Source organism: Lygodium microphyllum, chromosome 20, assembly GCF_053477565.2.
Source record: "Lygodium microphyllum isolate KBCC chromosome 20, Lygodium_microphyllum_v1.1.10, whole genome shotgun sequence".
In the NCBI taxonomy this organism is placed as follows: domain Eukaryota; kingdom Viridiplantae; phylum Streptophyta; class Polypodiopsida; order Schizaeales; family Lygodiaceae; genus Lygodium; species Lygodium microphyllum.
In genome coordinates this window covers 25,700,881-25,714,017 of record NC_141154.1, presented here as the reverse complement: position 1 = coordinate 25,714,017, position 13,137 = coordinate 25,700,881, and positions in this window count along the sequence as shown.

Here is a 13,137-nt window from a genome sequence, read left to right as displayed (position 1 = left end):
GTGGCATCTTCAGCTTCCTATTGATTACTACACTCATTAGGTCTCCTTCTCGGCAACCATAGCCGACTCTCTTGAGCTTCGGTCACTCCCCGGCTTCCCCAGCACCTACCTGGCCCCTTTGGCCACCCTCAGGGCATTGCATTAGAGTTTTTTCTTCATTTATTTCAAGGTTTCTTTGCTGTTCACATGTACAATAGGGTTTCCAAGATCAGGGGCAGCCATAGCTCCCACCATTATCACACCCTGCTTGAAGCCTTTCTAGGCCAGCTTGGGATTGTACTAGGCCTTCATTGGCTCAAGATTGAGCCCTTTTTCATCTAGTTTACCCTCAGCAAGAGCAACAAAAGCCATCATCAAATCAGTGTGATTTGCACATGTTTTTTGCTACCCCTAGACAGCTCCCCTACTCTTGCTGATGATCAAGCTTGGTCTCTTAGGCATTGTGGCATTGCTTGCGTTGATCCTTGACATGCTTTAATCTTGTAAAGTCTTTGGTCTATCATAGATCTCTGCATGAAGATTGGAGCCCATCTACACTTCACTTGATGCCCGTATAATAGGCCATTGATGCCTATTGGTTGGTGGATGTAATGCTAGTGTTTTGCCATGCCTTTGGGTTGATTTTTTGGCTAAAAAATCTTAGTTTTGAACAATAAATCACTGCTGTACAATAGTGGACTGAAGTCTATTACTTCACGTTTGCCTATGCCTCTTGGAATCTGGACATGCTTTGGAGATGTACTTTGATGTATTGATCATCGGGGATTGACTTTGAGCTTGATATTGCTTTGGATCATTGGTTGAGCTTGAGCTCGCTTCATATAGCATTTGGATCTCCATCTTTGATGTACTTATGGCATGCACTTTACTTATGTTTGACCGATCTTGACATGCTTGGCCTATGCCACTACTACGTGCCCGTTACATTGTCTGGAGTTGGATGCTATAGAGCCTTGCTTTGGCTTGACATTTGATTTCCTGGAGCTTACTTTGGCTATTTCTTGGCTTGCTAGAGTTATAGTTTGGATGCACTTGATGTCTATGGATGCTACGGAGCCTATATGCTCGGCATGTCTCACTAATGCTTGATCTTGGACACTGGTGCACTCTTACATGTTTTGTTCAAGCCTTTTTGCTTGATATTTACTAATTTTGTGCCAATGGGAGCGTCTTTGGATGCTTGACAGACATTGAGCATGCGGTTTATGCTACTTGAGCATTCAGACACTTGAGACTGGGATCTTCACTTGGATGTTGCATGGTTGATATGTCGTGGTCCTCACAGATGTACTTGTGGTGATTTGGGCATTGCACTCCCTGAGAATGTCAGCGTTCCTCAGTCCACTCAAATATAATCAATAATTTGTAAAGGGGTCTAGCAATCAATGCATAGTTTAGAACAAATCATCGATAGTACCATGTGTGTCCCCAGGAAGCACTTAACTCCCTTATAGTTCATGGGTGGCAGTAAATCGGCAATGACCCTGAATTTGGAGAAGTCAATAGCAATGCCATTCTTAGACACCACGTGTCCTAGGATACAACCATGTTTTACCTAGAATTGGCACTTCAAGGGGTTCAAGGAGAGATTATATAGCCTACACTGCTCAAAGACTATGCAAAGTTTATCTAGGTGTTTCCTCCAATTGAAGTGGACACATAGATAATCAACGAATACCTCTGATTGTTGCATAAGCATGCCTTTGAAGATGGCACACATGAGGCGCTGGAAGATAAGTGGTGCGTTTGTCAACCCAAATGGTATGACTATGTAGGTAAATACATCCATTTGGTCGCAAATGTTGTCTTATATCTGTCTAAGGTGTACCTGTACCAGGTTGTAGCTTGAGAAGTCAACCGAGAAACTGTAGGCTTCCTTCCCCATGAGCATGTGCTTTTTGTAGGATAATGGATAGTTGTTCCTCTTAGTCGCAGCATTGACCTTTTTATAATTCACACACACTTGAATCTTCCTGTTCTTTTTCAAGAAGACAATCACTATAGGTGAGCCCAGTTTGTGTGCTCAATTTTGTAAATGAATCCAGCATTCAAAATCTTATCTACCTCCTCCTTAATGGTGTGTGCATGCTTCGAATTCATCAGGTATGGTCGCTGCTTATAAACTGGTGTTGCATCAAGAGTCATAGGGATGTTATGAGTCACGACCCTCAAATCTACTCCCTTTATCGTCTAAGGACCAAGCAAACACATCTATGTACTCTCGCAAGAGAGCAATGAGATCATCATTTTCTTGCTTAGTCAGGTCCTCACCTATGAATATGGGTCGAGGATTTTCACCTTCCACTACTAAGTTGGCCTCTTTGACTTTAGTGGGCCCTTATATTGTTTCACTTGCCCATCCTTGCCTCTTAGCTCCTAGCAAGATCACCATCTTGTCATCCCTTTTAAACTTCGTGAAGCACTTCAGTAGATCATGGGGCTTCCTTTGCTCTTTGGCTTCTGACCCCTTTGACTACCTCCTCTTTTCCTCTAACCACTTGCACCTTAGGTGGACTGGTAGGTCCCCTTTGGTGTGTTTGGTCTTAGGTGGTTGGGGTATCTATAGATCGCTTTCAGAGCTCACTTTTGATTTAAATTTAAACTCACAACCCTTGCTAGAAGGAGTTTCCCATGATAGTTTCAACTCTCAGGTTGATTCGATCCTAAAGAGTGGTCTGGTACTTGGTTGAACTAATCCATCTTGCTTATAGTCTATTATACCTAGGTGGTCCAACCAAGTACAATTGCATTCCATCCTGATGAATCCTCTTTCAATCCTAAAGATGTTGGATTTTTGTGGCTTGAGTCTACTCGTATTTGTTTGATCACTCGGCCATCTATATCCTACTCTATTGCATTGGTCTCTTCCTCACTTTCCTCATTCATAGAGTAGTCGTCTTTGTACTCGTCATCTGAATTGTCATATTCAAACTGCTCATCATCTCCTAAGCTTTTGCTCTTAGCCTTTTGTCCATGATGAGCGCCCAATTATACAATAGGTTCAACTCATACACTTTGGTCCATTGCCACTTCGCCTCATCCATGAGGTCCTTGAGAGGTTTGAGATTGGTAGCTGGGTTACCAACTGGCTCTCTCATCAAGTATCCAAGAATCCCCTGGAGTTTGAGTTTATTAAATGGGACGTGGATGGGGACAGGTGTTGGTTGATTGCTAGAGCTCCTAACTATCATGCAGAGTGGTATTGATGTTGGGATCCTACTCTTTGGTAGCTGACATGGTGTGACTTTGTGGGACTCAATAGCTACCTTGGCAGCCTGCTTATAATCCTCCTTATCATTTGAGAATGGTAGATCGATGGTGGCTAGCACATGCATCCTATCCCACTCATCCTTGGGACAAGGGATATACTTTGTTAGTAGCCCATAGGAATTTTTGACTTGTGAGACTCCTTTCAAGATAATAGAGATGGCATCTAAGTCAATCGACGTGGTCTTCCATGTGTCCACCATCTTGACTCTTACAGCTTCTGATTTGTTGCCTAAAAATATTACACTATTGTCCCAATCTTTTATCACTCATGCACTTCACATCTAGGGTCGGCCTAGCAGGATGTTGTAGTCCACTCCCTTCATGACTATGAAGTTCACCAAGAACTGGACTCCAACTATCTTCAAGGGTTAGTACTTTAGTACTCTAAATGATCTAACCTTCATTCCATTAGCCATCATGACATTAAACCTAGCGGTCCCCATAGGTTGGTCATCCCAAGTCTGCAGGGTTGTATGGTCGAGCACACTCACTCCTGCTTATGTATCTACAATTCCCTTCCTTGTAGCATCTCCTAATGCATTGACATGTAAGAGTGTGCACATCTCTATGCCTTCCTACAAAGCATTTATGTGTAAAGACTTGGGCATTGAGTTTAGGGTTAAGCTTGGTATGTGCGTTAATGCATCGTGGTTAGGGAGTTGGTCGCTCCAAGCTCATCAGGTCTTTCTACCCCATTGCTTCAACACTTCCCATAGTGTTGGATTTTGCCTAAGTAGCTCTCCTAGAGGTAGAGTCATAGGGGCTGATATCAATGTCGTAAGCAAGTTGCCAATTGCTTGCTTTTTGTTAGGCTCTAGACTCTTTTGCCATTTATCTTGGCCAGTCTGGCTCCCTATGGTGTCTAGGCTTTGTCTATGTGGTGCTGCATGGGGTGTAGATGCACCTCTCGATCTTAATTGCATAGGCAAGATTGGTATGCTCACTAAAGAGCTCATCAATCTCGTCTTCTATGATGTGTTTGGCATCTTTTAGGTGCTCTTGGGCTTCTCTCACCCACTCCTTGACCTTATCCACTACTTCCAATTGGTGCCTTGGGTCGGGATACTACCCAAGGATATTATCCATTCTTGGCACTCCCCTTTTCTACCATATTAGGAGAAAATATTTCCACTTTTGTGTGAAGGGTGAGAAGGATCAAAGCTTTCTTGGAAGAGCTATGGTGGGAGAGCAATAGTAAGAAAGAGAGAGAGACCAAATAGGAACTCGAACAGTCACAATGTGTGACCAGGTCTTCCTTTAATCAAATTGTCATTAAAAGAATAAAGAATAAAGTGACGGTGATGGGCGCCCGCCACCTGCAGTGTGTACTGGCGGGTACTGTCAGTGTAGTAATACATGGGTGGCTAGGCAGAGGCGCCTTTACCCCCAACAACCTCCTACTTAAAGGTGAATATGTCCCAACGAAGAGTGAAAAGAAAAAGAAAAGACAATACAATGTACACATGTACAACAGGATGAGGAAAAATGTCATCTCATCCAACGCCCATCAATCTCTTGAGAAAGGCAAAATGCTCAGTAGTGAGGCTTTTCATGAGTAGATTTGTAGAATTTTCGTCAGTGGAGATCTTGACAAGGTCAACAAAATTTCCCTCTACGACCCCATGTATGAAGTGATACCTCATGTCAATGTGTTTCGTCTTTGCATGGAAGATCGGATTCTTGGCTAGTTGAATAACACTCATAGAATCCGAATGCAGTGTAGTACAGAATCAATCCCAAGGTCATGAACCAAACCGCCCAATCATATGGCATCCTTGCAAGCCTTAGTGGCTGCAACATACTCGGCCACAGTGGTAGAGAGAGCCGTACACTTTTGAACCCTGGACATCTGAGAGACAATACCTTCAGCATAGGTGAATACATAGCCAGAATTGACTTCCTACTATCTGCATGTCCTGCATAATCATAGTTTGTGTATTGCACAACTCCTGTATCCTAGCTACCATAGCAAATGCGCATATTTTTTGTGCCTTTCAGGTATCTCATGATACCCTTCACGGCATCCCAATGTTTCTTGCCAGGTGTAGCCATATAGCATATACCACAACACCAACTGCAAAAGGCAATATCTAGACGAGTGGCTATCATGGCATACATCAAACTACCCACAACTAATGCATAAGGGATCTTGGCCATCTCGGCCCTCTATTCATCTGTCTACAGATAATCGGCCTCTGAAATCTTCACATAAGAAGGTAATGGACAGCCAATAGGCTTCACGTCCTGCATGCGAAAATGCTCAAGGACTTTATGAATATACTCCCTCTGTGAGAGGTAGAGTAGTTCTTGATGCCTATCATGCTTAATGCGCATACCAAGAATATGAGAGTCTTGTCCCAAATCCTTAATCTCAAAGCTCTTCTTCAGCTGAGATTTAAGAGCATCCAGCTCATCATGAGCTTTCCCTGCTATCAGCATATCATCCATATAAAGTACCAAAATAAGCAATGAGCCATCATAGGCTTTATTCGTGTAAAGACATGGATCCATAACACTCCTGCTGTAGCCCTGTGACTGCACAAAGGCATCAAACTTATGATACCACTCCCTAGGTGCTTGCTTCAAGCCATAAAGACTTTTCTTCAGCTTGCATACTAGGTGCTCCGTGCCAGGTTCTGCAAAGCCCTTAGGATGCTCCATGTAAATCTCATCATGCAAATCCCCATGCAAGAATGCAATTTCGACATCCATCTGATACATGTCCAAGTCAAGCTGCACGACTAAGGCCAAAACTAAGTGTAGAGTGGTCATCTTGACCAAGGAGAAAAGAATTCATCAAGGTTAACTCCATGCTCCTGTTTAAAACCCTTAGCAACAAGTCTTGCCTTATAAGCCGGCTTGAGGTGTCCAGGGGTACTTTTCAGCTTGTACACCCATTTGCATGGTAGAGTCTTCTTGCCAACAGGCAAGGAAACCAAATTTCAAGTCATATTCTTATGCAAGGAGTCTATCTCAGGTTGCATAGCCCTCTCCCAGGAGTGACTATCACCCCTGTGCATAGCCTCATCATAGGTGAGAGACTCTCCTGCATCTGTAACCAAGACATAATGAATCGAGGGCTCAAATCGATCAAGTGGACGTCTAGCTCTAGTAGACCATCTCACTGCAGGCTCTGCTGCATGTCTAACATCCTGTCCAACATCCTGGCCATGTGTACCAATTGATGCTATAGGCTGTCCAACTGGCTATGCTCCTCCTGGAATATAACCCTGTGTATCTCTACCAACTTCTCAGGTTGCCTATGCATCTTGTCTTCATGGAAGACTACATCATGGCTGTGGATGACTTTCCATGCGTGCGGATCCTAGAGGTGGTAACCAATCTCACTTGCATCTCCATAGCCAAGAAAAATGCATTTGACACTCTTAGGATCCAGCTTAGTATGCTTGTCCTTGGGCACATGGCATAATGCCTCACATCCAAAGATACGTAGATGTGCATAAGATGGAGGTTTCCTAGTCCATATCTCCTCTGCAACCTAGATATCCAAACCACTGGAAGGTGATCTATTTATGACATGCACAACTGTATTGACTACCTCAGCCCAACAGCTTTGTGGTAGGCTTGCATGGCTAAGCATACTATGCACACGTTCTTGGATGGTTCTATTCATCCGCTCAGCCAAACCATTCTGGGGTGGGGTATAGGGGGCGGTCAACTGACACTTAATACCCCTCTTGTCACATAGCTACTCAAAGGTACATGACATATATTCTCCCCCATTGTTTGTCCTAAGGCATTTCAGTCTATGCCTAGTCTGGTTCTCAACTAATGCAAGCCATCTTTGAGACACATCCAACACATTTGACTTAAGCTTAATGGGATAAGGCCAGACTTTACGCAAAAAAGCGACAATGAACGTCACAAAATATTTTGCACCACCCTACTGACAGGGCATGGACCCACAAACATCCGAATGTACCAATGCTAAGGGCTCACTTATGTGTGTCCCACTAGACTTCTTATGCGTATTCTTAGTCTGTCTGCCTTAAAGACAATGCTCACATGAATCAAAACATGCATAGTCAAGGGGCTGTAAGTACTACAAACCAAAAAGAATTTTCATTCCCTTCAAGGATATATGGCCCAAACGAGCATGCCAAAGAGAAACATATGGGATGGAATTGACTGACAAAACATGGTCAACAAAGGACCCATGAACTACAAGAGAATAGAGGTTGCCAGCATTGGCACATCTAGCAAGCACAAGTTTGCCATGGGTGATCTTCCAAGTAGACTCCCCAAATGAAACATGAAACCCAACATCATCAAGCTGCTCTGCAGACATAAGACTACGTGTAAGCCTAGGTACATGATCTACATCTTATAACAAAAAAGTACTGCCAGGAGAGAACTGCAGCTATACATCCCCAATGCCAACAATAGCAAGTGACTTGTCATCACCCAAGCGAATTGAACCAGAGACAGTGCGTTAGGAATAAAACCACTCATGGCATGGTGTAACATGAAATGAAGCACTAGAATAAAAAAGCTAGCACTGTGCATACATAGAGTGAACCTTGGTCAACGATGTAACATCACAAGAGCTAGTTACAAGTATGTACTCCCCATCGGAGTCATCAATTTGCATGACATTTATCTCCTCGATTTTCACACTGGATTTCACACGCATAATGCTGCGATCATAGGACTTTTCCTGTACTTTGTCTTTCCCCTTCTCTTTGGCTTCTCATTGTGCAACTCATGATGCTATGGGCGTATATGACCCTTCTTGCCACAATGATGACATGCCACATTAGCATTTCTCCCACGAGACTTGTTGCACAACTTACCATGTGACTTAGACCTAGACTTCTATGAGTCTCTACCACGTCCATACCCATGATCATTCTTTCCATTACCATCTCTGCCTCTAACAGTCAAAGCGTGCGACATAGGAGAGGCATCCAAGTTTTTACACTTGACCTCTTCCTATAGAAGAGTGCTCTCTACATCAGGCAAGTTCACAATTGTAGCAGGAGCACATAAGGCAGTGTAAAATACATCCCATGACTCACTCAGAGTCCCAAGAGAAAACTATGGAGTAACCTCATCATTAAAGGTAATGCCATGTGAAGTCAAGTTCTTGAGAATAGCATGGAACTGGCTCAAATGAGCAGACATAGTCATATTCTCCTTCATGCGTAGGTCCATAAGTTGCTTCAGCCAATACATCTGACTTACTGGTCTTTTCTTGTCATAGAGGTTCTTAATTTTATCCCAAAGTTGCCAAGCACTCTGTACTTCCTCAATTGCATTGTAATACACTTGTTCAGTGAGAGACAAGATGAGGGTGGACTTGCATAACTCATCAAGCTCATTCCATTCATCATCATTCATAGTTTCAGGCTACTCGCCATGCATCCTTAGTGGCTTTATCTACGATTTTTATACCAGTACCTGCCAAACTTGGCCCTTCTAATAGGCATATTCATACCATTAAGCTTAATGATGTTGAAGGTAACATTGCCAGTGGAAGAAGATGCCATACTGTAGTCCAAAATGGTGTAGACAGTTCAAAACTACTTGTTATTTTCTACTGTAAACAGCCAAAATACGACCAAAACCAAGGCAAAATGACCACAAACTGATAGCTAATGATGCTGCCCACCAACCACAATTAAAAGTACATAAAATTAGGATGTTTCAACATGAAAATTCGACGTTAGTCCATGCATAACTGCTTATTGTAATAAATTAAAGCCAAATACAATGAGAGCAAACTGTAGGCAAAATGAATGCACCAAGTCAAACACTGAGTGTCAAAGCATAACCAATATTAAGCGGGCATAACCAACATTAAGCCAAAGTAAGCTCCGAGCAATCAAATGTCAAGCCAAAGCAAGGCTCAGTAGCATCCAACTCCAAAGAATGTAATGGGCATAGGCCAAGCATGTCAAGACCGATCAGACATAAGCAAAGTACATGCCATAAGTACATCAGAGATGAAGATCCAATGCTATGCAAAGTGAGCTCAAGCTCAACCAATGATTCGAGAGCAAATCCAAGCTCTATGTCAATCCCCGAGAGTCACTATATCAATGTATACATCCAAGACATAGCTTGAATCCAATATGCATACCCAAATATAAGCAAATAAGCTTCAGCCCTGAATATTCTAGTAGCAAATAATATCTGTAAACTGAGCAAATTAGTGCTCAAACCAAGCTCAAAACCATAGACAAACCATATGCATACTTTTCCATATGTATAGGCACCAACTAGGCATAATCGGGCATCAAATGACTATGTAGCATGAGCATAAAGTGTAATGACTGAGGGCTGCCATGTCTGCATGTGGACTATGTAAAAATAGTCAATGGCCGAGTAAGTTCAGCACCAAAATCATCTCACATCATAGGTATACATTCCCATAGCATTCGGGGTGCATTCAGGACCAACCGAGCAACCAATGTCAATTCCAACCAAGCATAAACATAAAGTGCTGATGTAACAATGTTTGTGGCTACCTGTGGACTATGGAAAACAGTCCTGGACTAAGGTAAATCAGCCCACAAATCAATGCCAGTCCCAAGCGCCAAATGAAGTGTTTTCAAGCTGCCAATGAGTGCCAAGGGAGGGATGAAGTAAAAATGAATTTTTTGCAGGTCTTCAAGCTGGCCCAAACTGATATGGGGCTTGTGAATGGGCTGGGCAAGGTCAAGGTGGAGGAGTAGTCAAGGACCCCTAAGAGCTCCCTCTTGAAGGGCAAAGTCACCGGTAGACAATAGGCATCACAAGAAGCAAGAGGACATGGCTTCCTTGATTCACAAAACTTGTGGGCTAAAGTAAAATAACAAATGAGAGCTCCAATACCTCTGAAGGAATGCCCTGAGGGTGCCCAAATGGGTCAGGTAGGTGCTCGGGAAGCCGGGGAGTGACGGGAGCTCGACAAAGTCAGCTATGGCTGCTGGGAAGGAAACCCAATGAGTGTAGGTAATCAATAGAAAGCTGAAGGAGTCACGAACCAAGTCGAAATGCTTGAGAAACCATGCTTCAGAAAGGTGAGAAGAATCGAAGCTTGCTTGGAAGAGCTATGGCGGGAGAGCAAGAGCAAGAAAAAAAGAGAGACCAACTGGGAACTCCGACAGTCACAATGTGTGACCAGGCCTTCCTTTATTCAAACTTTCACTAAAAGAATAAAGAATAAAGTGATGGTCACAGGTTTCCTCCACCCGTAGTGTGCAGTGGTGGGTACTATCAATGCAGTAACACATGGGCGGCTAGGCAGAGGCGCCTTTACCCCCAACACTGTGTCTATGACTTGCTTCCCCTTGGGTAGTGTGGTGCTACTATCTGTTGTAAGCATTACCTTTGTCTCAACCCTCTTTCTCCTTCTCTACGACTCTTCTTCCCTATTGAAGCTGCATCAAGGTTGCTAGGTCCAGGTAATGAGATACCGGCCTGGTTCATTTGTGCTTGGGTCATGATGTTCAACCAAATCGGGGGTGGCCTCACCATCAAGTGTCTCAACTTTGAACAATCCCAAGGGTACGGATGGTATGATTGACGAACTACTGGAAGGTTTCGCCTAGGGCACTTGGCTTACAAGTGTGCAATCTCACACTTTGGACATCTCAAGTTAGCTTTTTCTCAATTGACTTGATCCCTTTTGGGGTAGAGAGATAAGATATGCCCTAGGTGACTGCAAGTCCAGCATGCGATGGGTTCTTGGTGTTGTCCTCCTGAAGCTTTGCCTCTTTCCATGCCTAACACCATCACCGACAACATTGGTTTGAAATTTATCAAGATGGGGTTACCCTCTTTGTCATATGATATAAAGGTTCACATATGCATTGTCCTCATTCGGCTCCTCTATGTAATGTATCAGAGTATCCCTCAATGGATGGGTCATGATAGGTTTAGGTGGTCTAGGTAACCCTGTAGGGTTGATCTCCATTTTAGGGATAGTTGGCTTTGAGTCATTGGGTGCTAGGAGAGCTAATGGAGCTCCCCTTCCAAAGTTTGATAGCCTACTCCCTAGGTAGTACAACTGATTATATGGTTTTATCTTGACAATTTGGAATGCATTGTGTTGTGGCCAAACCTACCACAATTAGCACATGGTCTTGACCTAGGATCCAAGCACTTGACTCGGAGGTGGTTTCCTCTTCAATGCACATATCAGACATGAGGTTATGTGGGACTTCTCATAATCTCTTGAAGCTTAGAAAACTCTAGCTTCATGTCTGCCAACTCCTGGCTCTGGTCGACACCCTTTCCCTTGTCTTGTGCACTTTGGCTAGATCTCTTGCTAATGGTTGTACCTCTCTTTGAGGATCTAGAGGCAGTGCCATCTCAAGTCATGGTTCTGGAGCTTCTCTCCTTGAGTAGGTCATCGGCACGCATATGGATTCTTCAAAGACCCTGGCCTTGGTGAAGAATCCTACCCTAGTTCTTTTAGTAAGAGCTAAGACACATTGAACCTCATGTATTTCTATGTCTAGTCTCAGCTTTCTGAGCTCGCTACTCTTGGTTGTAGATAGCTATGCCTTGCATTGCTTTTCCTGCCAAGCTTCCTTGAGATCGGCTATGATCTCCTCGGTTGATCTACTGTAATGCACCATTTTGGTTCGTAGGTCATACTAGTTTACCATTTGTTGAATGTCGACTAGGAATTCTCCTAAGTTGAGCTGGTCATCTGTAGGGTTGGTGCTAGATTTTGACATGTCAAGAATTTCCTGAGCAACTAGTGTGTCAATCAGATTGATCACATCAGGTAAAGCTACATCCCTAATCATATCGGTTCTCTTTCCCTTCTCTATCACTTGACAGTTTGCAGTTGTTTGTTTTGGGTTTAGGTTCTCAGGTTGTATCCAGTTTCTTGGGATTTGATCCTATTAGTGGGTTTGTTCCTTACTTAGATCCCGTTAGTGTGTTCCTTGTTATAGAAGTCAGTTTGCCATGTTACATGAACTGGACACATGGGCGGTGGAATGGACTTATGCCAAGACTTGTGCCAAATCAAGCTTTCTATCTTTCCTTCTGCACTTCAAGTGCTTATGTAATGAAGTGTGTGAGTTCAATCATAATCCATGCAGATCACATTTTCTTCAATTAATTTCAGGTAGTTGCAACTCTCTCGTACAAGTGGTGGCCACTCATAGTGGTCCCCTCTAGGTCCCTACTGCACGTTTGATGCATGGTCTGAAGGGTAGCGGGTTCAGATTGTCAGTTTGGTGGGGGTGTGGTTAGTGACCATAGTCGCTCATGGACTATTGGGTCTCAACCCTCGAGTTAGTTGGTTCTATTGCCCTATCTACTTGCCTGGGAATATATTGGGATGTCCAATAGCTAGGCTTTGGTTCCTATAAGGTCTGGAAAGGTTAGAAAATACCAAAAACTCATGCTCTGCTATCTTGTCTAATTTGCAGGTTTTAGTCCGATTCTGGGCTATTCAATTCCTGCTCGGATGGTCAAGCTATCTAAATTTGGCAGGCCAAGCATTGTCTGATTGGATGATTCGATGATGATGTATCCAAACAAGAAAATTGAACAAATTTTGATATCAGATGGTTCGATTTTGGGAATTGGATAGTTCGACTGGACGGTGAAAATGAGCATAGACTCGACAAAAATCCAGTGTATCACTCTTGATGCTTCCTCTAACAAGGAGTCACAAATCAAAAGAACTCACTTGTAGCCTGCAAATGAGCCCGATCACACAAATCAAAGCTTTCCTTGCCTCCCTACTACCTTGCAACAGACCTCTCTCTCTCTCTCTCTCTCTCTCTCTCTCTCAAACCCTGAGTGTAGAAATGAGCTCCTGCTTGCTCTCTCTGCCTTTTAAACACCTTCTCTTTCAGTCTTCCACTTCCCCCTCTCTCTTTTCTCCTTGTTTTATCT